The following is a 24,716-nucleotide window of genomic DNA, read 5'->3' on the forward strand; positions in this document are numbered from 1 at the left end:
AATCCGAAAAAAAAACTGAGTTTAAATGAGAAACAGAGTATCGCCATTTTGGGAGATGCTTATGAAACCCGAAAACCGTGTTTGAATGAGAAACAAGGTATCGCCATTTTAGGAGATGCTTATGAAACCCAAAAACCGAGTTTGAATGAGAAACAGAGTATTGCCAATTTTGGAGATATTTATGATCATTATCATTATCATTATCATTATCATTATTATTTGATACCCTGTGTCGAGCAGACGACCAGTGTTATCGCTGCAGTCTCCTATGTGCATCCATTCGGCGTAGTTCTCGTGCAAGGCGATATCCGACCCCCTCGTCATCCCTACCTCCTGAGTCCTCGCCGACTTAAGCGGAAACCTCCCCTGATCGATACCTGCTGGGAGCCATGCTGTGTTACTGTCGTTGTGGTTGGTCGCACAGAATCTCAACATATTTTCATATCGATCTCGTTTTCTCAAATGTACCCACAAACATTTTAATATGAATATCAGTGTGGATAAAGCTGGTAGGATCTGCCACAGTCCCGTGATTTTAGAAATAATATATAGATATCGTTATTCAGTATTTTTTTTTTTTATTTGGACAGTTACATTTTCCTGCAGGGCGCCATTCATGCTCCTTGACTTCTATGAGCGCTTGGAAGCAGACTTGAAGCTTGTTTTGCTGCGTTTCCTACCGGCAACTCCAGCCATTGTAGAAGAGTTAAAGTAACCGTAAACGCGTTTGACGGATAGACAATAAAATATGATCTTTGGGTTTTATTGGGTTATTTTTCTTAAAGTATTCTTATATAGCTGAACAACACTCTGCACATAAATAATCTCTCTTTAACTTTCTTCCTAATACCTTAAGAGTATCTTCGATTGTCCTCTGGTGGCTAGCCAATTTGGAGTGAATTAAGTTATTGGTCAACCTAAAAGACCCTAGATCCTTATTAACTAGAATAGCAATGAAGGTTTGAGAAAACCTTCTGCCACGATGGGTCGCTACGGTGTGCCTATACTCGTTGTTGGCCTGGTGAGAGAGTTCTGGGTTCTCGTCGTCATCCTTGAACGTGAATCCGCCCTCAAAGTCTTTCTCATCCGCCCTCCTGTTGGCGCTCGAGCTAACGCTTCCCTGGTACTCCACCTCCTCCATCACAAAGATGTAGCGCTTACCGGCAACGTAGGCCAGCTTAGCGTCCGAAGAAGCGGTGACCCCCTTGCTGACTAAGACATCAGCTTCTAGGTCCCACCACGAACATTTTACATAGATAAGTGTCGATTTGTTTCCCACGACACCCACCAGTAGAACCACAGTTTTGTGAGTCATGTTCAGACCGACAGATGTCACGGTATATATGAGTTGGTGAGCCTTTTCCTCTTGTCCAGTGCAAATGCCAGACACGAACCCCCAAAAGTTCATAAGAACTCTCAGATGATATAAGGAGTGCATCCACAGGATGCCATTTTCTTGGTTAACTACTTCGTACGAGCGCTTTACGGCCATGGCCACGTGCTTAACATTTTCTAATGTATTTGCGCTTCCGAGAACGCTGCTGTCATTTATGCTAACAGCTATAGAATAGAGCATTCTAAGAAATATGTAGTTCTCTTCGTCTATACAAACAGCCGGCTTTATAAGTCGGCTTTATAAGCTGGATATCGCTCCACCTTCACACTGTCTTCTTCATCTACGCTGCGTGAAGCGAGAAACGTCATCCCTGAAGTATTCGCCGTTCTTCCGTCAAATGTCTCCTGTGGAGCTGACCAGCCTAGATATGTGCTCAACGAGGGAGAGGCTTCTGGTTATAGATGTGCCTTCTATACATGTTGCCAAAAATACCGACGTTACACTACAGTCGGAGAAGGATTTATGAACAATCTGTTTCTCTGTCCTCAGTATACATCTAACAAACATGTCCGTTTTAACATTCACATTCTTTGTCCTACCATCCAGAAGGTATGATCCCCCGATTAGAATCTGTTGTTATTGACGCTGACACATGAATTCCTAGAGACGACCATATCGAACACGGTTGCAAGTCCCTTGTGTATTTTGTGTTCGAGTTCCATCTTATTCTCTCGAGGCGAGGCAAGGTGAGCCGAGCAAAGCATGCAGGGCAGGTGGGGAAGAGGCAGGCGGGCGGGGAAGGGAAGGGAAGGGTGGCGGGCGGGAAAGCAAGTATTCTTCCAACTCTCTCCCCATTCACACAGGACGAGAACTTTCGATATCGCCTTTAGGGGGTGAACGGAAATGATCCCCGTGACGATCCGGATCCCATTCTTGGCCAGAAAAAATAATAGTTGAAAATCTCGATGACTGTGTATATAAGGACGCACGCTCAACGTTAATACGTACATTCTACTCACGCAAGCCCAAGAAAAGTGGTGGTCCCTCCTCGTCCATCTAGCTGTTCATTCTGCCAGCTAGCCGCGCTGCGGTATCATTTAAAATTACTCGTAAGTGTGAGTGATTTTCAAAACTAGTGTCCTTGTTTTGTTTGAAAATGAAGTGAAGTGAAGTGAAGTGAAGTGAAGTGAAGTGAAGTGAACAACGGGTTTTGGTTTTCGGGTTACTGATTTTTTGGGTTTGTTGTTTTAGATGATTGATAAGGGAACGGGAGTATCTATGGGCGCAAGGGTGCAAGCCCCTGCCTTAGCTCCAGCCACAGCCCAAGCCCCACACAAGAAGAAGAAGAAGAGGAACATGACTGACCTCTTTGGCGATGATGGTGACTCATGCTCCCGCTTCAAGAACAATCCATATAAGAAGAGGAGGAACACGGCTAACCTCTTTAGCCATGATAGTGACTCATGCTCCTGCTTCAACAACAATGATGATGACGATGATTTTGAAGGGCCATCCTTTGACGAGTCTTTCCATATGATGTATTCAGAGATGCAAAACAGCATGAGGAAGAAAGTTAACGGCAAGATTCCGACGTCATCCTCCTCATTTCCGTCCAAGAGGTCAAAACGAGGTAAACTACTGAGTTTGTTTTTAGAATCAGTGATTACTAAAAACGTCTCTGTGGAAGTGACTAAGTGGTCGCAACGGCCCTCGTTAAGAAGGGTGGTAACGAATTCAAGGATACTGTTAAGCGCACGTTTTTTAGTGGAATGCCTGAAATCTTACACGTAGACTCGTGAATCTAGCTTTACTTGTACTAATTATAAGGTCAGAGAAGGTGGCATAGATGATTTGAGAGAGATGGTTAATAGCGCTAAGCGAGACTGTGTTAATGTTCACGAGATGGTAGCAGGTGTGTTGTCAAGCTTTATTGATAACGTCTGTGACTCTAACTCACAAACTCAGGAGGTAGAGAAGGTGCTAAAGTGCAAATCAGGTACAGTCAGTGGTTATTGTTTGATAAGCTTATATAGGCTGATATTAAGAGATCAAAAAATATTAAGGGATATTAAGATATCACTGACGGTGATGTCGGGTTCACAAAGAGTGTTATTAGAAAAATTATTTTGAAGTGCTTCGACATGTGTAAGGTTGTGAGGTCTATAGTGAGATGTATAAATACCTTCAACATTACTGAAGATTTTGAATATCAGGACAAGTGTGAATTCTCCTCGAACATGGGTCCATTTTTAATGGGCATTGTTGCCTCTAAGTGTAACTTAGATACTTGTAGAGAGATTGGCAATAACATTAACTGGGAGTGTATGGCTAGCAGCCAATTTACCCATTATAGTCTGGATAGGATTAATATGACTGATGCTTCTGCGTTCGTCAAGATGGTGAGGTGTTTGATTGCAGCCGAAACGGCTGATTGGACAGTTATTTTGTATGCCATTGTATGCCGCGTCACAATGGAGACCACCATAGTCAGGCATTGTGTCAATTTATAGAGATATGTCCTTTGAAGAGTAGATTTATATTGTTTGAAAAGGAAGGTCACACATTGCACAGGGTGTGCAATGTGTGACCGAAGGTGGCTTGTGCCCATTGACCTTTTCCCCTCACCTGGTTATCTCTTGATGACGTTGACCAATGTTCTGTCTTTATAATGTCCTTAAAGCCAGGTAACATTTGTGAGAGTAGTATCCGCCTCTTATAGAGCTCGTTGCGAGTTAGGACTGAAAAATACAGTGATAAGATTAGGACCATGTTTATGGTAGATGAGGACTCGGAGACCGATGACGGGATCGTCCACCTGATGGCAGATGTAGCCAATGGGCTAGACGATATCAAGGTTTATGATCTTGACAGAAGGCTGTGCTAGTCGTTTGAACCATTTTTCAGTGAAAGTCAGCCAGGCACCTACTGTATAATTAAAGCCTTAACAAAAAGGAACAATGATGGTAAAATGCCGCTCTTTATGCTGCATGTATCAGGCAAAAGGTAGAATGCTTTGGAGATACCTTCGGTGACCCAAGAAGCTGTCTATAGCAAAGGATTAAGAAACCAAATGATGTGCCCGGTGACTCGGGTCATGAGCTGATTAATTATGTGGAGGAGATGCTATTGGTTGGAGATTGTTGTGCCTTTGATCACAGTGATTGTGTTAACACGTTTGAATTGATTTGCCTGATTTATGCAGGAGAGAAGGAGGCAGAAACCGGTGAATGTAAATATTTTGAGTCTATATCAGACTCAAAATATAGACAGATCGAGAGGGAAAATCACAAGTTTTCCTTCTCTTGTGATATACTGAAGGATAAGACAGACAGCAGCTGGCTTAGCCATGCAGATATGGTACACAGATTTTTCACTCATAGCAGATGGGCTATTAATCAATTTCTGATCCACATGATTGAAATTAATACGGAGGTAAAGAGGAAAAGGATGTGTGCCCTATCTGCTTACAAGGTATGTTGAATAGGTTTCAACATGATGATGATGACCCGGAAAGATTGTGGACACTGGATATAAGATGATGATAGTAACAGGTGGTATTTTTATGCAGCTTACAAGTCTTATCCTGAGACTAGTAAAACCAAACCTATTGATTTCAATAATTGATTTCATAACAATATATATTCAATGAAAAGGGAGTGCGTTCAAGGTCTCGAACTACACTCTTATTAAACCTACCCCAGCCCCAAAACACCACCCCCGATCTTATCCTATACACCTACTAAAAATAGTCCCAGTAACCACAACACCAGCATTATCCCCAACCACTTCTAAGAATAAGAAGAACTCCAACCTCGCTACCATATTGAGTTCCAAGGCGAAGATGTTGATGAGGGCTGCTCATCTAATGCCCTCTAATGACCCTCTGATATCCTTCCTAGCTCTATTAAGGGGGCAGGTGAAAGTATCAAGGTTAATGAGATTGCCAGCAGGGCTTGTAGGGTGACTGTGCCCATAGTTTCAAAGTCTAAACTGAGTGACCCCAAGTCATGTGGAGACTTGGCGTCATCGTCAAACTGTGCATTAATCCCACCTAAAAAGCCGGGGCCAACCGCCGCTAATATGTTTAATTTTGTCAAAGCTGTGAGACGTCCTTTTTCATCTCCTATTCGTTCACCGGAAAGGGATAACCTTCCTCATCACTCTATAATCCCATTAGACACCAGCGATGTCGAGAGAATGGAGAATCTCGTTAGCATTTCTATGACAATTATGCCACCTAGATGTCTGAGCTTTAACAGCCCATGTAATAATCCCGTGTACTCTATGCTTCCCCCCACCATAGGACGTCAATTATTTTGTAGGCCTGATTCAGATTCTGTTCCTGACATTTATGAATCCTGGACATACGATGATGATGACGATGGTGATTATAGGGGAGGTACGTCCACGAGTCAGGGTTTTCAGCTAAGCGTCCCTCTTCAAGGGGGTGCTACAGTCGAACGGGTTATTGAGTATAGGAAGTTAACTCTCCCTCCTGTGGATTTCAGCCCTATTTATAGTAGTGACCCTGACAGTGACCAACAACCCCATCGACTAGTCATCTTGAGAGTAGTGTACTCAAGCCTCTACCTAATATAAATTTCTCAGATGACGATGATGACGATGACGAATAGGAAGAGGTGCCGGTACCTATCTCTCCTCCCGAACAGACTGGAATTACTAAATTGTCTTCAACCTCCATAAGCAGTCAGTGTAGTCTAACAAAATCTGCTGAACATGTAAAGGACAATCACCAGCTCACCATACACTGGCCATACCATACCTGTTGTATGTATGACTCCCATGATTATTGACAATGATATCAGTGATGACGGGATCGTTGCACTTGCTCCAGCTATCCCTCCTCGTCATGCTAGCCCCCTTCGCCCTGAAATACATCACAAGGCTTTTGATGGAGGTGTTGATTTGTTTCATGAAGAAATCGATGATGAGAGGTATGAATCCATGAGTCGCTATGTATACTATTCTGACATTGGGATGGAAGATTCAAATAGCTCAGATTCGTGTGATGATGATAATGACAGTGTATATAATGCTCCAGTCAACTTCATGCGTGATGACGAACCTGTAGTAGGTACTTAGACCTAGGAATAGGTGAACAGAGGCAGTCTGAATGTAAATATGCATATCATATAAAAGTGAATACAGTCACCCATCGTGTAAGTGCACAATGCGCACAACGTGTACCCTTGAAGAAACATGTATGACGGACATGGTAAAGGCAGTAGAGTTTGTATTTTCTGAGGTGTAAAACGAAAATTTTTTTTTTTTTTTTGTCACTCTCCATGTAGCATAATTTGAGGAGCGAAATAACATAATGAGCTTTAAAAACAATGGACACCTCCGAAAAAGAGATCATAAAAACATTTGAAGAAAAGTTCGTGCTTTCTAGACGACGAATATCAGTCTTCATATATGTTGGGGGGGATCACGGTACTGGCCATTATTTTCATCATGAGAAACGACGTCAAGAACAAGTCTGGCCACTCCGGAGCTGTGATAAGGATGGTCCGGTCAAAGCCGCCATTAACGCAGGAGAGGCTAAAGAAAAGACAACCTCAACATATGAGTTTTATGAAAGAAATCCTGTATAATTTTTACAAGCAGTGTTCACATGAGCGGATCTAGAATATGAGTCGCGTCTTCATCGGCGACATTTTTTTTTGTATTTGTTGGATAAAATATAGTCTTAAAAGTTATATACATCCTCTCACTTTACATGTACTTCTGTTTCTCGACACTTGTTCATCATTTGACCTCACATTTAAGAACGAGTTTATTGTATCTGAACCTAAGGTCAGGATAGATTCTGCCACTCTAACCATTAGGACAATCATTATCCTGATAAGGGCTTCGTTGCTCCTTAGAACGGATATGTCCCATCCTATGTTTGTTAGGAAAAGGTCGTATGTATATTCTGAAGGTAACGTACAATACTGCAGTCGAAAAGGGTGTATAGAAATATGATGAGCCATTATCCACTGCTGTATCTTTGTACAACTTTCGAAACATCAGACCGAATTGAAATTCGTCTGGTTAATCAGACATTTCTAACATATCGTATTTAGTATTGGATAGTAAACGAACATCTTTCCTTTAGAGAGATGACTGCGCACATTTCTGATGAACTCTTTATCTTATGAGTTTGTAATGAGATACACACCCTGATCGCGGTCTATTGCTATTATTCCTGGCTTTGGCTGGCGTTATGAAACCGTTATTGACGTCTCCTTCAACAAGCTCCTTGTCTCTTACTAAGAGAGACGTGATTAGAATCATGTCCGTATTATTTTGAATGGTCATTGGCATTGCGTATCCACCTTAGCGAAAATCCCATACAAATACTTTAAATCTATTACACTGAAATTACAATGAAAAACGTAGCTGGGTATGCTGCCCGATGTGGCTCTGGTACATATCGTCCACGGCTCCCTCCTCTTCCACGACACGAAGGCATTGCATCTCTTGTTCGAGAACCTGAACCAGAGCTTTTCTTGATTTCCGGTGGGTGCTGTTCTTCCCCTTAGTCCAATCACGCTTCTAGATCCTCTGAACCCTCGTGGACCTGCAGGACCTGCCGGGCCTGCCAGTCCTTTATCCACTATAGGTCCAGCGGGGCCGAGGAGACCTGAACTCTCAGGTAATCCTTCCCGCCCTAATGGTTCGCGAATCCCGGGCCTTCCTCGAAGTCCTCTGAATCTTCGAGGGCCTGCTGGTCCAACAGCTCCTTTCTCGCCTCCAGTGTCCCACTAGGAATCACGCCTAGGGTTCCTAGCACACTCTCAAGCCTAATACTGGTGTCGCATTTGCATCCCAAAACCTTGTTCCATTTGACCATCTTCTCTGCCGTCTGCTTACTAATCTCCATGCTTATTTAACAAAAGAAAGCGAATGCCAATTTGTTTGCCTTTTCGAGAAGCTTATTTTTAACCTCTTCTTCTGAATAATCTTCGAGGCAAGTGTTGTCGGATAAAACTTTGCGAATACCAGATGCCATTTTACTCTCTGTCTTTCTCCATGAGTTCTCTTTGACTTCCTTGGGATTGTGGCCGAGGATCCTGACTCTGAGTCTCACGGTGTTGGCGTCGCTATCAAAATTGTAGCCGATCACAGCGTCGGGGACGGTGACGTTCAGAAAGCCTGAGGACTTGCATATCACGGATTCGCACCTCCCCTTTATTAGCCGTCGACCATATCCCTGTATCACCATATGTCTTTAAGTTTTGTTGAGTAATACGACGTTTCGCCCTTTCCCAACTTAATCTTTCATCTTTCATCATCTTTCATCACGGCCAGCCTCTCTCCATGATAGTAGTTCCGATTGACTGAATCGAAGGTCGATGAGGGAACGTTCTCCTTCACCGCCTTCTCTGATGTTCACTTGACATAGCCCCACAACTCGTTCTCCTTCTCGTTGCTCATAAAGTTTGTACTGAAGTAAGGTACGAAGTTGGCGGCGTTGGTGTGACTGAGATAGAGCACGTCGAGATGGGTGATGAGCTTTCCGAAGATGGCCTTGTCTCCTTTCGTAATGATGGCGTCGACGGCCCAGGAGGTGGAGGTGACTTGGCCTAGATGGCTCTGAATTCAGACGTTGACTTCTCCGTGGAGGGAGGCCAACAATTTCCTCTCGTTAAGGGGAGTCATCCTTATAAAATCAAGCTGCTCCTTTTTAGAGGGGAGGATCTGCCCATCTCTGTACATTGTGTCAGTAATGCAATCAATCTTGTTGATAATCTTGGTATCGCCCAGCGTTTCGAAGTTGGTGAGGTCGGTGAGCAGGAGATGGCGACACAGCGCGCTGCTGAGCCAACTGTAGTTCGACGCATTTATGGCTGGAGACTTACAGCATATCATTAGAGCTCTTATCTTTACCCAAATGGCCAAGAGGCCATATCACCTATGCTCATTATCCCGTCGTTGCCGTCCTCGTCGGTTAAGAGGGTAAAGACGAAACGCATGGGTGAGGCCATCAGGTAGTCGCTCACGTCCCTAGAGTCGGTGTCTCGTCTGTGGCATGCTTCCACAGCTCCGCCCGTTCCGCAGAAGCCTATACCAGACCCCAGGTAATTTGACAGACGCCCTTCCTCTAAAAGGATCGCTCTCCGTCATCGCTTTCATGATTACCTACACCACCGTGTTTAACATGCCTTTCCCCTAAAAGCTATTAAAATTATCCGATATAAGATTCTTGAACATGTCGATGGGTCCCACAGAAGCAAAGTTGTTGGTGCACGCGGCAGCGTTCTCAGGTACGACGTGCTCGGGTATGTTGGGTATATCGATCCCAGATCTCTTCATCCCCTTCTCCCTGAAAGACGATTCCTTGGATTGGTCTGCGTCAGATGCCGGCAGTGGAGCTCCAGTAGTTCCCACGGATACGTTGTCTATTAAAACCAGTGAGTTGAAAATTCCCACTTGCAAGCCTGCTGAATGCAGTAAGGGAGACTCAAGAGATGGGGATATAACGATCAAAAATAAAGAATTGATTACGAAGATAACCAAGGTGATAGAGGCCGCCAAAGCTGGTCAAAAGCAAGTGTCGGTGCATATCACGGGGCGGGGGCGGGTGACATTATGACCAAAAGGGTGTTCAAGACTGCTGTCATATCTATCGCAGTGAGGGCGTCAAAGAAGAGCTGCTCTAAGAACGATGACAAGAAGAAAGCTCACCAGGAGCAACTACGCCCGGAGGAGCGGTCCGCTTTAGACCTATCCACTTCTTCGTCCTACGTCTTTACGACTCTCCACAGACTAAACCCCAACAAGCCCGTCCACCTCGCCCTGAAAACGCTGTGCAGAAGTATCATGTAACGCAGAGCAACAAATTCAGATGGACGAACGTCGTGGGTTGGGATGGGGACTCCCTTTCTAAGACCATCATAAAAAAAACGTTGAGATGGGAAACTCTTTTTTCCGAGTTCCTTTAAGGAGCTGGCGGTGGAGCTACTGGAGAGGTGCGGGTCTCTCTTCAAGCACACTAGACAGAGAAACGCTGTCAGAGCTCAAGAAGAGGGCTATTAACCCTAGAGTGGATTCTCCTCAGCAGTACCTGGACGTGATGGCCCATTTCGATGAATGCCTCAACGTGCTCCTAAGTATGTCTCCCGAAAGCATTAAAAAAAAAAATAAATAAATAAATAAACGATCGACATTTATCAGCGAAAGTACAGACGCTACTCTGTGTTCTGCCTGGCCTTGTACATCCTTAACAGCGACAAGCACGGGACGGCAGTCAGCCCATTCCCTTACAATTTCTTTAATCTCTTGTCATTCATGTACGCCAATGGAAGAGAAACGTGTCCCACCACTTTTTATACGTTTGAATGAGTCCTAGAAGGGATTTTTATTTTCTTGTCCAATTCTCTGAAGAAGATTGCGGGTTCTCCAGGTTTCCATTCATCCTTGAAATACCTTTCGTCGTATACGCGAGCAAAACCTTCATCGTCCATGTCACCGAATGAAGAGAGCGACGATGGCGAAGGCAGGAATACCTGCATTGACTTCAAGTTTGCCTAAGAGCGTATCCTCGAACAGTGTTAGTGTCAGTGGCGTCAGCGGCGAAGATCAAGGAATGTAAGGAAAAAAAGAAAATTCAATTATTGACTTTTTATATATGTCGTTTTGGTTCTTGGCTTGTTGCGATTGGTGTTAGTTTCATGGACATGGACGCAACAAAGAATGGTCACCCCTACTTCCTGAGCACAACTACTGCCGCGGTCACAACAAGTGCGCCACAGGCGAGGGAAGGCCAGCAATAGTAACAACAGGCTAAATTAGTAGAGAATGGGGCGATCGAGTTTACCTCTAGGTTAGTTGAAATTATAAAGAACAATTCATCCTCTATGTCTTTGATCAACATTAATTCGCCAAATCGAGAGAAGGAAGAGAAGATCCACCAAGACCCTTATTACTCGGTTCTTCTTCAACGAAATGCCTCAACCAAAGAGCAGCGCAGTTTTCACAGGAGCACACATGTTCTAGATGCCGGTTAACCCGAGAGATATTCTGACTGACGTTCAGTGGATCAATGTCCTGATCACCGTGGACCAGGGGACCAGGGACGTCGTCACTGTCCTGGGAAACCCCAACAGCAAACAGACCGACATTCACACAAACTCGGAAAGCTACTGAATGAATGGAGCGAATGTGAAACCACCTGTGGAATGAATGTTGAAGGGGGTGGGCAGCAACTCTACTCCAGAGTTTATATTGAAGGAATACGAGAGAGCAGCTGCCGATCTGAACGAGGCTAGCATCATCAATTCGAGTAACATGACGTTCGTTTCCAATCAGTACAGCATCGTCAACATCAACAAATATGGGCTAGTGGCTAGTGGCTAGTAGCCAGAACACTGATCGACGTCGATTATTTTATCAAGATACGTAACATCTGGACCGAAAACAACTTGAGAAGAGTGATCGAAACCTCCGTGAGCATGGCCATTATGTCACTCAGAGAGATCATTTCAAAAGGAATTGCAGTTGCGTCCCGCGTTACTCTGTTTCATGAGGTTAACTAGAAAAATACTAAGGTTATCTGTGTAGATGTAGTCTATGAAATTTCGAATTTACTGCATCAAAAATGTTGAAATGTTGAAATCCTCAAGATACAACAAACATGCTCGTGGGTCTCTGTAACACCACCGCCACCCAGGCCTCTGAAGCCACTATCGTGACAAACACACAGCAACAACATGAAGAAAAGGTGACAGATATTGCTCCTGAAGCAGTGGCTAGCAAAGAAGTCATCCAAGCGAAAGCGGTCAGTCGATGACACCTTTCTGACATGCGAAGACTGAAAAACAGGTCCAAGCCAAGAAGAAGTCTTCACCAAGGAGAATGTCAAAGAATGCATTGTTGAAGGAGCAGGAGCGTCTGCGGAAGGAGGCAGAGTCAGCAGCCGAAGCCAAGAAACAGGTGGAGGAGCAGCGCTAGCACGAGGTCGATATAGCCAAGGTTTCAAGCGCCGAAGTGCTCATCACTAATTGCACAGTCAACTTTGTGTGAAATGACAAGGACTTGTCCAACATTAAGGCTAACATTCTCAAAAGTGTAGGGGTTGATGCTTCAACCCCCACCACTCTATAAACAGGAAGAACAATAAAAAGTAGATAGAACTGAACACATTCTTTTATTCTCTTTTTTTCTGGAAAAGAGGAAAAAGAGGGAAGAGGATACTCCAGAAAAAATTACGTGATCGTGTAGTCAGTAAGCGGGACGGTAGTCTGCTCCAATCAGGATGAGGTCGATCTCGCAAACACCCTGACTTCAAAGAAGGACACCACAATCGCATGATGTGAGAGGATGACTTCGCGGACGTCAACTTAAATAAGAGATTCTAGAAATTGGTCACCACCTCAGGTCTAGCAGACTATTGTCCCTCCTTGAAACGATACAGCCAACAGAAAACGATAAAGGAAAAGGCGATAAACCAGTTATCATTTAAATTATGATATCGGTTTTATGTATCATTCAAAATTATTCATAAGTATGCACTTAATAGGCAGGAAGATAGTCGGCTCGAGCCCGAGCTGAGGCCAATTTGGCAAACGCTGTGATTTCAAACTGACTCATCCTGAGGCCGATCGGGCAGACATAAACGATAATGGAGATTGGTGTTAACCATTTGAACTATTGTTTTTCTGTCATCGGTATCATTTAAAGTTATTCTTAGGTATGTAATGTACTCAATATGCGGGATGGTAGTGGAAGTCGGCTAGAGCCAGGCTGAGGCCTATCTGGCAAACGCCCTGTTTTCAAAAGTCGACTCGGTGGACACCATCATCGCACACTGTGAGAGAGGGTGCCGTCGCGGACGTCAAATCAAAAAGAGGTTCAGGAAAATAGCTCCCTGCCTGAGTCATCGAGACAACTATCATCACGTCCATTGAGCATATATACGAACAACAGTATACAAGGAAATGAAATTATAAAACGATATAGGTATCCTTTTTTCCTCTTTTCTTTCAACTTCTTGCCTCGAGACTGACTATCCTTTAATGTTAATCGTTATTTATGCAGATTGATCTCAAACATTCTTATAGTTTGACTGAATTCATAGTTCCCTGCCCAAATCGAGACAACTACCATCGCGTCCAATGAGCACATATGCGAACAACAGTATGCAAGAAAACGAAATTTTTCCTCTTTTCTTTCAACGTCTCTTATCGAGACTAGCAAAGATGGTGTTTAAAAAATTACCTATATCAGCAGTATAGTTAACAAGAAAATCTGAATATCATTTAATGGTAGATGGGTTCCAGTCGTTAGCTCTGCAGATTGACCTCAAACATTCATATAATTTCATTGAATTGAAAGCGTGTGTCCCCTGTAGAATAGCCGGTCCTGCCCATTGCTTTCTTGCTCCATTTCCATTGAAGGAGCACTTGCTTCCAGTCTTAGGCCTAGTCTCATCGCTGTTGTCATCCAGACACCCTCCTTGGATCCACGTAGTCTTCACACATTTGATAGCTTCGTCGAAAGCCATGAACATGGAGGCCTCGTCCGTGAGTACTCCGGCGATCTTATCTTTGTTTTGCTTTCCCCTCGAGTATATTGCCTTCACCATCTGATAAGTGATCTGGTAGTTTATCCTCTCGATGAAGAAGAGTTCAGACATAACCTCAGAACACTCCGGATTCATGCTCAAAATCAGCTAGAGCTGTGAGATGCTCAAGGCACTGATGTTTGTAGATTCGACAGCGGGCCTCTGCTATGGCAAGAGCGCGACGCCATTCCTTAGTCCGACTACACCCATTTCCTCTCTTTTTTTTTTTTTTTTATGTAGGAAGGACACTGGCCAAGGGCAACAAAAATCTAATAAAAAAAATGCCCACTGAAATGCCAGTCCCTAAAAGGGTCAAAGCAGTGGTCAAAAATTGGTGGATAAGTGTCTTGAAACCTCCCTCTTGAAGGAATTCAAGTCATAGGAAGGTGGAAATACAGAAGCAGGCAAGGAGTTCCAGAGTTTACCAGAGAAAGGGATGAATGATTGAGAATACTGGTTAACTCTTGCGTTAGAGAGGTGGACAGAATAGGAGTGAGAGAAAGAAGAAAGTCTTGTGCAGCGAGGCCGCGGAAGGAGGGGAGGCATGCAGTTAGCAAGATCAGAAGAGCAGTTAGCATGAAAATAGCGGTAGAAGACAGCAAGAGATGCAACATTGCGGCGGTGAGAGAGAGGCTGAAGACAGTCAGTTAGAGGAGAGGAGTTGATGAGACGAAAAACTTTTGATTCCACCCTGTCTAGAACAGCAGTATGAGTGGAACCCCCCCAGACATGTGAAGCATACTCCATACATGGACGGATAAGGCCCTTGTACAGAGTTAGCAGCTGGGGGGGTGAGAAAAACTGGCGGAGACGTCTCAGAACACCTAACTTCATAGAAGCTGTTTTAGCTAGAGATGAGATGTGAAGTTTCCAGTTCAGATTATAAGTAAAGGACAGACCGAGGATGTTCAGTGTAGAAGAGGGGGACAGTTGAGTGTCATTGAAGAAGAGGGGATAGTTGTCTGGAAGATTGTGTCGAGTTGATAGATGGAGGAATTGAGTTTTTGAGGCATTGAACAATACCAAGTTTGCTCTGCCCCAATCAGAAATTTTAGAAAGATCAGAAGTCAGGCGTTCTGTGGCTTCCCTGCGTGATATGTTTACCTCCTGAAGGGTTGGACGTCTATGAAAAGACGTGGAAAAGTGCAGGGTGGTATCATCAGCATAGGAGTGGATAGGACAAGAAGTTTGGTTTAGAAGATCATTAATGAATAATAAGAAGAGAGTGGGTGACAGGACAGAACCCTGAGGAACACCACTGTTAATAGATTTAGGAGAAGAACAGTGACCGTCTACCACAGCAGCAATAGAACGGTCAGAAAGGAAACTTGAGATGAAGTTACAGAGAGAAGGATAGAAACCGTAGGAGGGTAGTTTGGAGATCAAAGCTTTGTGCCAGACTCTATCAAAAGCTTTTGATATGTCCAAGGCAACAGCAAAAGTTTCACCAAAGTCTCTAAAAGAGGATGACCAAGACTCAGTAAGGAAAGCCAGAAGATCACCAGTAGAGCGGCCTTGACGGAACCCATACTGGCGATCAGATAGAAGGTTGTGAAGTAATAGATGTTTAAGAATCTTCCTGTTGAGGATAGATTCAAAAACTTTAGATAAGCAGGAAATTAAAGCAATAGGACGGTAGTTTGAGGGATTAGAGCGGTCACCCTTTTTAGGAACAGGTTGAATGTAGGCAAACTTCCAGCAAGAAGGAAAGGTAGATGTTGACAGACAGAGCTGAAAGAGTTTGACTAGGCAAGGTGCAAGCACGGAGGCACAGTTTCGGAGAACAATAGGAGGGACCCCATCAGGTCCATAAGCCTTCTGAGGGTTTAGGCCAGCGAGGGCATGGAAAACATCATTACAAAGATTTTTAATACGAGGCATGAAGTAGTCAGAGGGTGGAGGAGAGGGAGGAACAAGCCCAGAATCGTCCAAGGTAGAGTTTTTAGCAAAGGTTTGAGCAAAGAGTTCAGCTTTAGAAATAGATGTGATAGCAGTGGTGCCATCTGGTTGAAGTAGAGGAGGGAAAGAAGAAGAAGCAAAGTTATTGGAGATATTTTTGGCTAGATGCCAGAAATCACGAGGGGAGTTAGATCTTGAAAGGTTTTGACATTTTCTGTTAATGAAGGAGTTTTTGGCTAGTTGGAGAACAGACTTGGCATGGTTCCGGGCAGAAATATAAAGTGCGTGAGATTCTGGTGAAGGAAGGCTTAAGTACCTTTTGTGGGCCACCTCTCTATCATGTATAGCACGAGAACAAGCTGTGTTAAACCAAGGTTTAGAAGGTTTAGGACGAGAAAAAGAGTGAGGAATGTACGCCTCCATGCCAGACACTATCACCTCTGTTATGCGCTCAGCACACAAAGACGGGTCTCTGACACGGAAGCAGTAGTCATTCCAAGGAAAATCAGCAAAATACCGCCTCAGGTCCCCCCAACTAGCAGAGGCAAAACGCCAGAGGCACCTTCGCTTAGGGGGATCCTGAGGAGGGATTGGAGTGATAGGACAAGATAAAGATATGAGATTGTGATCGGAGGAGCCCAACGGAGAAGAAAGGGTGACAGCATAAGCAGAAGGATTAGAGGTCAGGAAAAGGTCAAGAATGTTGGGCGTATCTCCAAGACGGTCAGGAATACGAGTAGGGTGTTGCACCAATTGCTCTAGGTCATGGAGGATAGCAAAGTTGTAGGCTAGTTCACCAGGATGGTCAGTGAAGGGAGAGGAAAGCCAAAGCTGGTGGTGAACATTGAAGTCTCCAAGAATGGAGATCTCTGCAAAAGGGAAGAGGGTCAGAATGTGCTCCACTTTGGAAGTTAAGTAGTCAAAGAATTTCTTATAGTCAGAGGAGTTAGGAGAGAGGTATACAGCACAGATAAATTTAGTATGAGAATGACTCTGTAGTCGTAGCCAGATGGTGGAAAACTCGGAAGATTCAAGAGCGTGGGCACGAGAGCAGGTTAAGTCATTGCGCACATAAACGCAGCATCCAGCTTTGGATCGAAAATGAGGATAGAGAAAGTAGGAGGGAACAGAAAAGGGGCTACTGTCAGTTGCCTCAGACACCTGAGTTTCAGTGAGGAAAAGAAGATGAGGTTTAGAAGAGGAGAGGTGGTGTTCTACAGATTGAAAATTAGATCTTAGACCGCGAATGTTGCAGAAGTTAATGAAGAAAAAGTTGAGGGAGTGTCAAGACACTTAGGGTCGTCGACGGAAAGGCAGTCCGACCTGGGGACATTTATGGTCCCCTCCCCAGATGGGGACTCCGAGGCTGGTGTAGGAGTCGCCATGATTTTAAAATTTTTTGAGTGAAGGGTGTGTGTGTTATTAGGTGCTTGTAGTTTTGTGTGGAGGAAGAGAGTTGTCTTTAGAGGGCAGGCTGTGACTACCCCCTTGTGTTGTGAGACACAAAGGGAAACGTTCAGTGAGGTCACAGCTGGGTTTAATGATAAGTTCACAGCACCCCCTGAACAGTGCTTTAGACCTCACTGGGAGTAATTATCGTTTCGGCAGGTGTCTACTGCCTCCTCTTGCAAACGGAATGTCAATGTTCCTGTGTTCTGGGAGCTTTGCGACATTACTGAGAACGATTTTGCTAACGTTGTTTGCCTTATTGAGGATACATTCGTTGATAGCGTTAGTAATCATCCTTCTATCTGCCTCTTTAGATTTCTGAGACTGCTGGTGACGAATGACGAAGTGTCTGTCGATCAGGGCTCTCACGAACCCGAGGAACCTTCCGAACGATTCTTGGTTGAGATATCTACCGAGTCCCTGGAAAGCTGCGTCTTCGAATCTGTTCTGGTCTCCTTTCCTGCATTGTTCAAGAGGAACAAGAGGGGGCAACTCCATTAGTAATGAGAACACGTTGCAAGATAGGTTCCTTCCGTTCGAAAAAGTCTTGGACAGGCCGAGCATGGGCGAGTTATTGGGCACCGCGGAGATGAGTGCAATGATCAGCCCATACTCTTTCATACACCCATGAGGAAGTTAGTGTTAGATCTCGAGCTGCCCAGACCGACTGTCCCGTTGACGCCACTCTTGGGCTTTTTAACATATCGGCTGTTTTTGGCCATGTCTGTGATCTTAGAAGAGGGTCGCGCGGAGGCCGTGTGAATGTCAAAAACAGACAGAGTTGACAGTTGTTGTGGCCCCACTTGGACGAGAGACAGACGATAGTTACCAGTAGACTGCCTTTTCTCCATTCGATGTAGGCTTTCTCGACATTTAGAGGCTAGAACACGACCACCGCCAGAATCAACCTGGTCATGTACTTGAGGAATAGACCGCCGTCCAAAAGCCTTGACTGATTCTCTTAAACGCAGAACAGTCTCTGTGCTGTTGATGATGAACTTAGTAATGATCAGGTAGAGGATCGAGTTGATGCTGTCGGCCGTGTAGTTGCTGTATCTGTTGAGGAACATGAAAGAGTACACCATGCAGATGAACGCCCTGTCATCGAGAGACATCTTCGCGATCCTGTTGGGTAAGATGGTCATCCAGAGGTCGGATGTCTCAGGAGAAATCCTATATTGCTGGTCGCCTGAGATTTTCTCTAAACGGTTTCTCTGAACGGGAATCTGATGACGTTCTGGTTCTTGAACAGTTCCATTACGTTAGGGATGACTTGCTCTCATGCTGTATTCAGTCCGGAGCTTTAAAGACGCAGCTTGTGATTCATGCAGAGGTAAACCGGCTGTCCCCCCCTTGTCGAGTATCTTCTTGAGAATGTGACAGCTGCATTCAGGACGGTTCGAGCACTTATTCAGCCACATGACTTCTCCAATGTACAGAGAATTGTAGTTTCTGAGCATGGACAAAAGCTCTTGATGCACGGGTTGGAGTCCTCGGCTCCACCGCCAAACTGCAGGCTGATGAACGAGAGGATCGTTGATGAGTTGAAGGCAGTGGCCGCCACCGACTCGATTACTGGTCCCATCAGCTTGTTCACGTTCTCTCTGGGAATGTTCTGTAGTGTTTCGAGTGTTCCCTGTCTCCTCTGGGTTGTGTTGAGAATGAAGTTGACGGTAAGGTCGGTGAGATCTGCTACTGAGCCCCTGAGATTGGCGAGATTGGGACAGTGAACCATCCTCACTAGATTGGAGAGGTACCTCCCCGAAATCCTTCCGATGGCGTCCTTCTCGTTGTTGTCCATGGATTCTAGGGGCTGCTTAACCCATCATCAATGACGCACATGATGGCCTCGTAGGTGATGACAGGAGCAGCCATTTTTGTTGCTTATCTTTTTTTTTGAGAACTAGACGACGTCGGCAGGTTATTCCTTGTGGTGGGTTCTCGGAAGACAGTAGGTTATCTGTCTAGCTCTGAGCCATGAAACCCGTTTACGTTTAGCGCACAGAGAGTCACCGTTACGACCGATTTCATCTCAGAGGGACTCGCCCTTTTGTCGCATAATCAATATAAGAATGTCATCATGTCTTCAGACCTGGAGCCGACATGGTTTTCAGAAAGCCCAGACGCCAAGGCAAAACTAGTTGATGGGCTGAAGAAGGGGTGGACCTTATCTTACCATGACATGGAAGGACCCTCAATGCCCCCTAGTCACACATACTTGGACCCCATGTAGGTATTATCTGAAAACGCATGCTACGTGTTGACACACCTCTACTTTATAAAACACTTTCTGGTGCTGACTATAATCATTGCCTTCGAAGATGTTGCCAACAACGCCATCAAGTCTGCGGCTGACGCTGCGTCAACCGTCGGCGAAGAAGAGGGAGGGATAGAGCTCGGTCGACTCAGGGACATGGGAGAGAACGGAGCGTCGCTCCAAGAGCAGATTGTCCTGAGATTCAGGCAATGCGTGGCTATGCTACAGCCTAGGCAGCTATGCTGCCAGCTTTACAAGTTCCATTAGCATTTCGGATTCAGTGAAAGCATTTCGGATTCAGTAAGCTGGCAGCATCTATCAAAAAGAGATGCAACGCATTCATTAGAGGGAAGGAAGAACAGACCATCGACCAAAGTGGCGAGTACAGTATAACGATAACGACTCTTATGTCTCAAGCAGCTTCGGGTTAACTGGCTCCTCCCAACTTCCCAAAGAACGTGGGAAGCTTCTATGAGGCTGTGCTGGGCAGGAGCATCATGATGTGACTCGATGTGGTGACTGGCGAGTACTTCCACCTGATTAACATGGTGGAGAGAACGACGCCCCCGTTTTCTCGTCACAGACTCGAGAGGCTCATAAAAGGAGAAGCCCCAGCGATGGGCAAGTCAGCGGTTATCGAGCACTAGTTCAGATGGGTAGAACTAGAAAAGGAAAGACGTAGAAATAATAGGACGAGCCAGCAGGCTGCCATGGAGATGTCGATGCCCAGTCAAGCAGTAAAAGTCAGACACGTACTCAATAGGAACAAGGGTACTCTCAAGACACATGCCCTTTAATCTCTCTATGAAGAGCTTCTTCATGAGAAATTCGAAAGCAATCCATCCGGGGCAATCAAGAGGCTGTTTACCAGCCGAAAGATCCTCCACGAGAATTTCAATGTCTCGCTCAATCCCTTCTTCTCCTTTTACATTATGTGGAAGTGGATGTTCATAGCCACGACTGCTCTCTTAAATTCTTCCCCCAATCTCTTGACCAAGAACATTTTGATTAATATCCTGGCCAAAGACATGCACGCCCTTCTTTTCTGTAATATATGTCACACCAGATTTCTACACAAGGTCAACGAGACGTACATGGCGTATGAGGAGACTTAGGCGGGTAAGTCTGTTGATGAATCTTGAAGATGCATACTACACCCTGAACAAGAGGAACTTGGATAGGGACATTAGGGTGGGAAGAGACGAAACGATGAGCAGGGCCGTCGATGAAATTCCTTTCTATGGGATGAGATATAGTGGAAGCGGATCGAGAAATTGAGAGGATAGATAAGATGGCCCTGCGCAGCTACTCAGCCATTCACGAGTCAAATGGATTCGCCGCCCTAGGACTCTTTTCTCTGTTCTACAGCTTCAAGACCGACGAGCTGGCAGATGGCGATCTAAAGGTAATTCAGATGCTCAACAGATTTACTGCCTCGTCCAACGTCCTTTACAAGACGACAAGAGAATTTATGATAGAAGACAAAGACAGTGGCCAGCAGCAAGACAGAGGTTGATGAGATCTCACAGAGAAAGAGAGCGATCCCTCATTACGTTCATAGCGGTGTCAGCTCATAGGAATGAAGTAAGAGTGAGGAAGAACGTCCAGGATATCGAGTACTCGAAGCCTGGAGCGCATTTGCCCCTTCCGTCCGTAATGCCAGAGTTGATCCCTGGAGTGCTTTCTGAGCTAAGTTTTGTCAGGGACTTTGAAAGAGAAATCGTAAGGACTTTAGGAAAGTTCAAAGACGAGATAACCTGCGCCAACATATCGAACAGAATCGATGTGGGCGTGAACCCAGGAAAAAGGTATTACAAAGTCAGGAAGACGGTAGACTCTACTCGCGAAATAGAATCCCTAGGTCAATATAAACTAAGTGATAAACTAAAGGCTGGTCATTTGAACTCCAGCGGTTAAAAAGAAAACACCATCATCCTCCTTAAATCCTTCAATAGTACTGGGATAGGTAGCGCTAGACGAGTTTAAAGGCTCTTGAGAAGGGACGTATGCCAATCTCGCCCTCTCCACCTCCCTTACACGATTCGCCCTATAACCCTCTACTCTGTCCATGGATGTCGAAAACATTCTTGACGACCTAGATGTCAGTAGTAGTGAAGACGAAGAGGGTGACTCTGCCGCTCAAAGCGAGGAAGGAAGCGGTGAGAATGATAGCGAGTCATCTGATTCGGACGAATCTAAAGAACAACCACCGGAAAAAGAAACAGTTGATTGAGGCTGTCGCCGGTCTACTCTCTAAACCGTCTGTAGACGAGTTTCTCAATATGTTTTCATCTGATGATGACGATGATAATGATAAACCCCAGAGCTCGAATGATGGTAACGAACTGTAAGATTCATGTATTGATGAAGATTTCGATCCAGACGAATTTCTAGACCGACTCGATAATGGAGAAACAGCTGACGCTGCCGTTAATACAAATACCATAGAAGACGATGGCGGTATGAAACTTCATTCATCTCCCACACCGTCGTCGTGCTTGTCTGTTCCATTGACAGTTCCCACTTCGTCCTGGAAGTTTCTGCTGAGCCAGCGATCCAAGAAGCCTCTGCGGAAGAAAAGAAAGAATGGCGAAAAAAAGCACGTGAGGGTGTCGCAGGCAGTAGCGATCATCAGTGCTCTAGAGAAGGAGCTGGATTGTTGACTGGCTTCAATGTCAACGTCTCTCGCTCATACATCTCTGTCATTCAAGTCATCGGAGTCGCGACATCCGCCGCCCTCGTCTCATCGCCGCCCCAGAATAGGGGATTTCGTAATCCCCCCTGCATTGTCATCAAGGAGAATCGTTAAGATGACTAAATCAAATAACGACGTGTCGCCCGGCGGATGCAATCCTAGAACAACGCCAAACATCGAATTCGTTAGAGAAACACGGACAGTGATTTCGTCGTACCTGTCGCAAGTCTTTCTGCAGGGAGTGATGAATAACAATAATAATAACTCGACTAGGTGTTACGAGAATATGGTCCACAAGATGATCAACATTATTAACAACATTCCAAGAAACAAGATGACGCAGGAGAAAAACGAGGCCGTGGTGTAGGACGCCCTTTACATCTATCTTACCGTCGTGTCCACGATCACCGATCCCAAACACCTGAAGAGACTCCGCACGCCAAAGCAGCAGGCCATGTTGTGTTACATTCTGGCCAACGGAATCCCGATAGATACCGATCTTTCCCTGGCGGGGAAATCGACTAGTCTAATACAGTTCTCGGAAACCAAGGATGCTAGCCCATGGTGTCTACCTTTTTTACGACTATAAATTGAGACACGGGCTTAGGGCTAGTGGCCTCACTAGCGAAGAAAGCTCTCTTGGCTCGGCCGTTAGACTCGTGGGTCAGCAGTTAGCAATCGACGGTATTTCCGACGACACGATAGAAAAAGTTTTCAATATAATCAGCGGGCGTTTCTCAGAGGGCGAATCGACTCTTAAATCATTAGGGACTGGTCGGAAGCATATAAAGATTGCTGAATCCACTATGGTGTTGAACTAACGCAAGGAAGCTTGGATTATAGCTATACATTGATGGATTGTGGTTTGTATTTCAAGTTCTTAGCATGATGTTTATCCCTTTATCGGGCAAAAACAACATAGTCAAAACACCATTACAGTCGATATTACTTTGTTAGCAGAATCCAAACTCAACTAGAGTCGATATTCCTTTGTCTTTGCTCGCGTCCAGGCCACAGACCTTGACGACGAATCGACATCTAAGGAAGAAATCACACTTTTCACACAGTGTTTTTAACATGCATGTTCCTTGTTATATCCAATGCATTCAGCATTCTTATAATAAACATTACAAAGCAATATCTTTTCGATGTTTAAAGCCCATATATAGTTACATATATAGTGAGGCCACATATCTCTCTGTTTATAGTAATGGGTTGCTGTGTCTCCTGCTCGCTCTACATTCCTTTCAACGACGACTTTTCATCTGGCGGCTTATCGTCGCGTTAGACATTCTTATAATAAACGGGGCACGCGTTAGACATTCTTATAATAAACATTACAAAGCATTCTTATAATAAACATTACAAATAAGAATCAACCAATATGGTGATAACCATATTGGTTGATTGGTCCATATTGGATAACCTCTTTTTCATTCAGACTCGGATTTCGGGTTTTATAGGCATATCCATAAATGGCGATAACCTGTTTATTATTCAAACTCGGTTTTCAGGTTTCATAAGCATCTCCCAAAATAGTGATACACTGTTTCTCATTCAAACTCGATTTTTAGGGTTTCATCAGTATCTCCCAAAATGGCGATATCCTGTTTCTCATTCAAATTAGCCAATGACAACGCGGACGTCGTCACTATAATGAACATAACCTTCAATGCCAAGATGAACACTTATTCTGTCAATCAAGGTCCGTCAAAACGATCGACGTCCTACTGCTCAAGGGATTGGGGCCCAAAGCCATGAACTCTCATGGACATAAGCCATGGACATGGAGTGCATGGCTTTTGGGCCCACCACCATCACCGGAGTGGCCCAGTCAATCAATCTTCTAGTTTCGATGACCACCTTCGCGGTATCGGTGGGGAAAACGCAAGGCGTTTGGGCGATAACACTAGACGAGTTCCTAGCGATGATGTGAAACACGTTTTCTCCAACCCATTGGTGATGTTCAGGTCTGCCCCCAAGAGTACCAGATCGAGAAACATGGATGGCGAGAGGTGGCACATGCACACTGCCAGCGCATTCTGGTAGTACCTGTATTTCTTGTTGATTGTAGCTGCAATGTTCGGAAGGTCAACAACGTTCTTGAGGTTTTCGAAGAACTCTCTTATGATACCGAAATTCAGTTTTTCTATGTGCGGGCACGGGCAGGATTTTATCAAACGAATTAGGGGTCGCCAAAGTTGAAGGACTGGATGTTAAGGATGCTTCTTCGTCCAGATACTGGATACTGTCTTGTCGAGATACTGTTCGTCTTCCAAACACATGATCATGTCTATGAATATTTGTATCTTCCATTCTTGACGGCTCTAGTGCTGTAGATGGAGAACAGAACTGTCACATACTTCGGTGTACTTGTCGGGTAAAAGTTCGTGGGTGGAGTACTTCTTGTATTTTCTAGCGTACTTCTTTACCTCTTTCACTATTTCGCCTTCTTTGACAAGAACAGCGAACTGTTCTTGCCTGTCGACAGGCTTGTTGAGATCTGGTA

Source organism: Scylla paramamosain, chromosome 24, assembly GCF_035594125.1.
Source record: "Scylla paramamosain isolate STU-SP2022 chromosome 24, ASM3559412v1, whole genome shotgun sequence".
Lineage (NCBI taxonomy): Eukaryota > Metazoa > Arthropoda > Malacostraca > Decapoda > Portunidae > Scylla > Scylla paramamosain.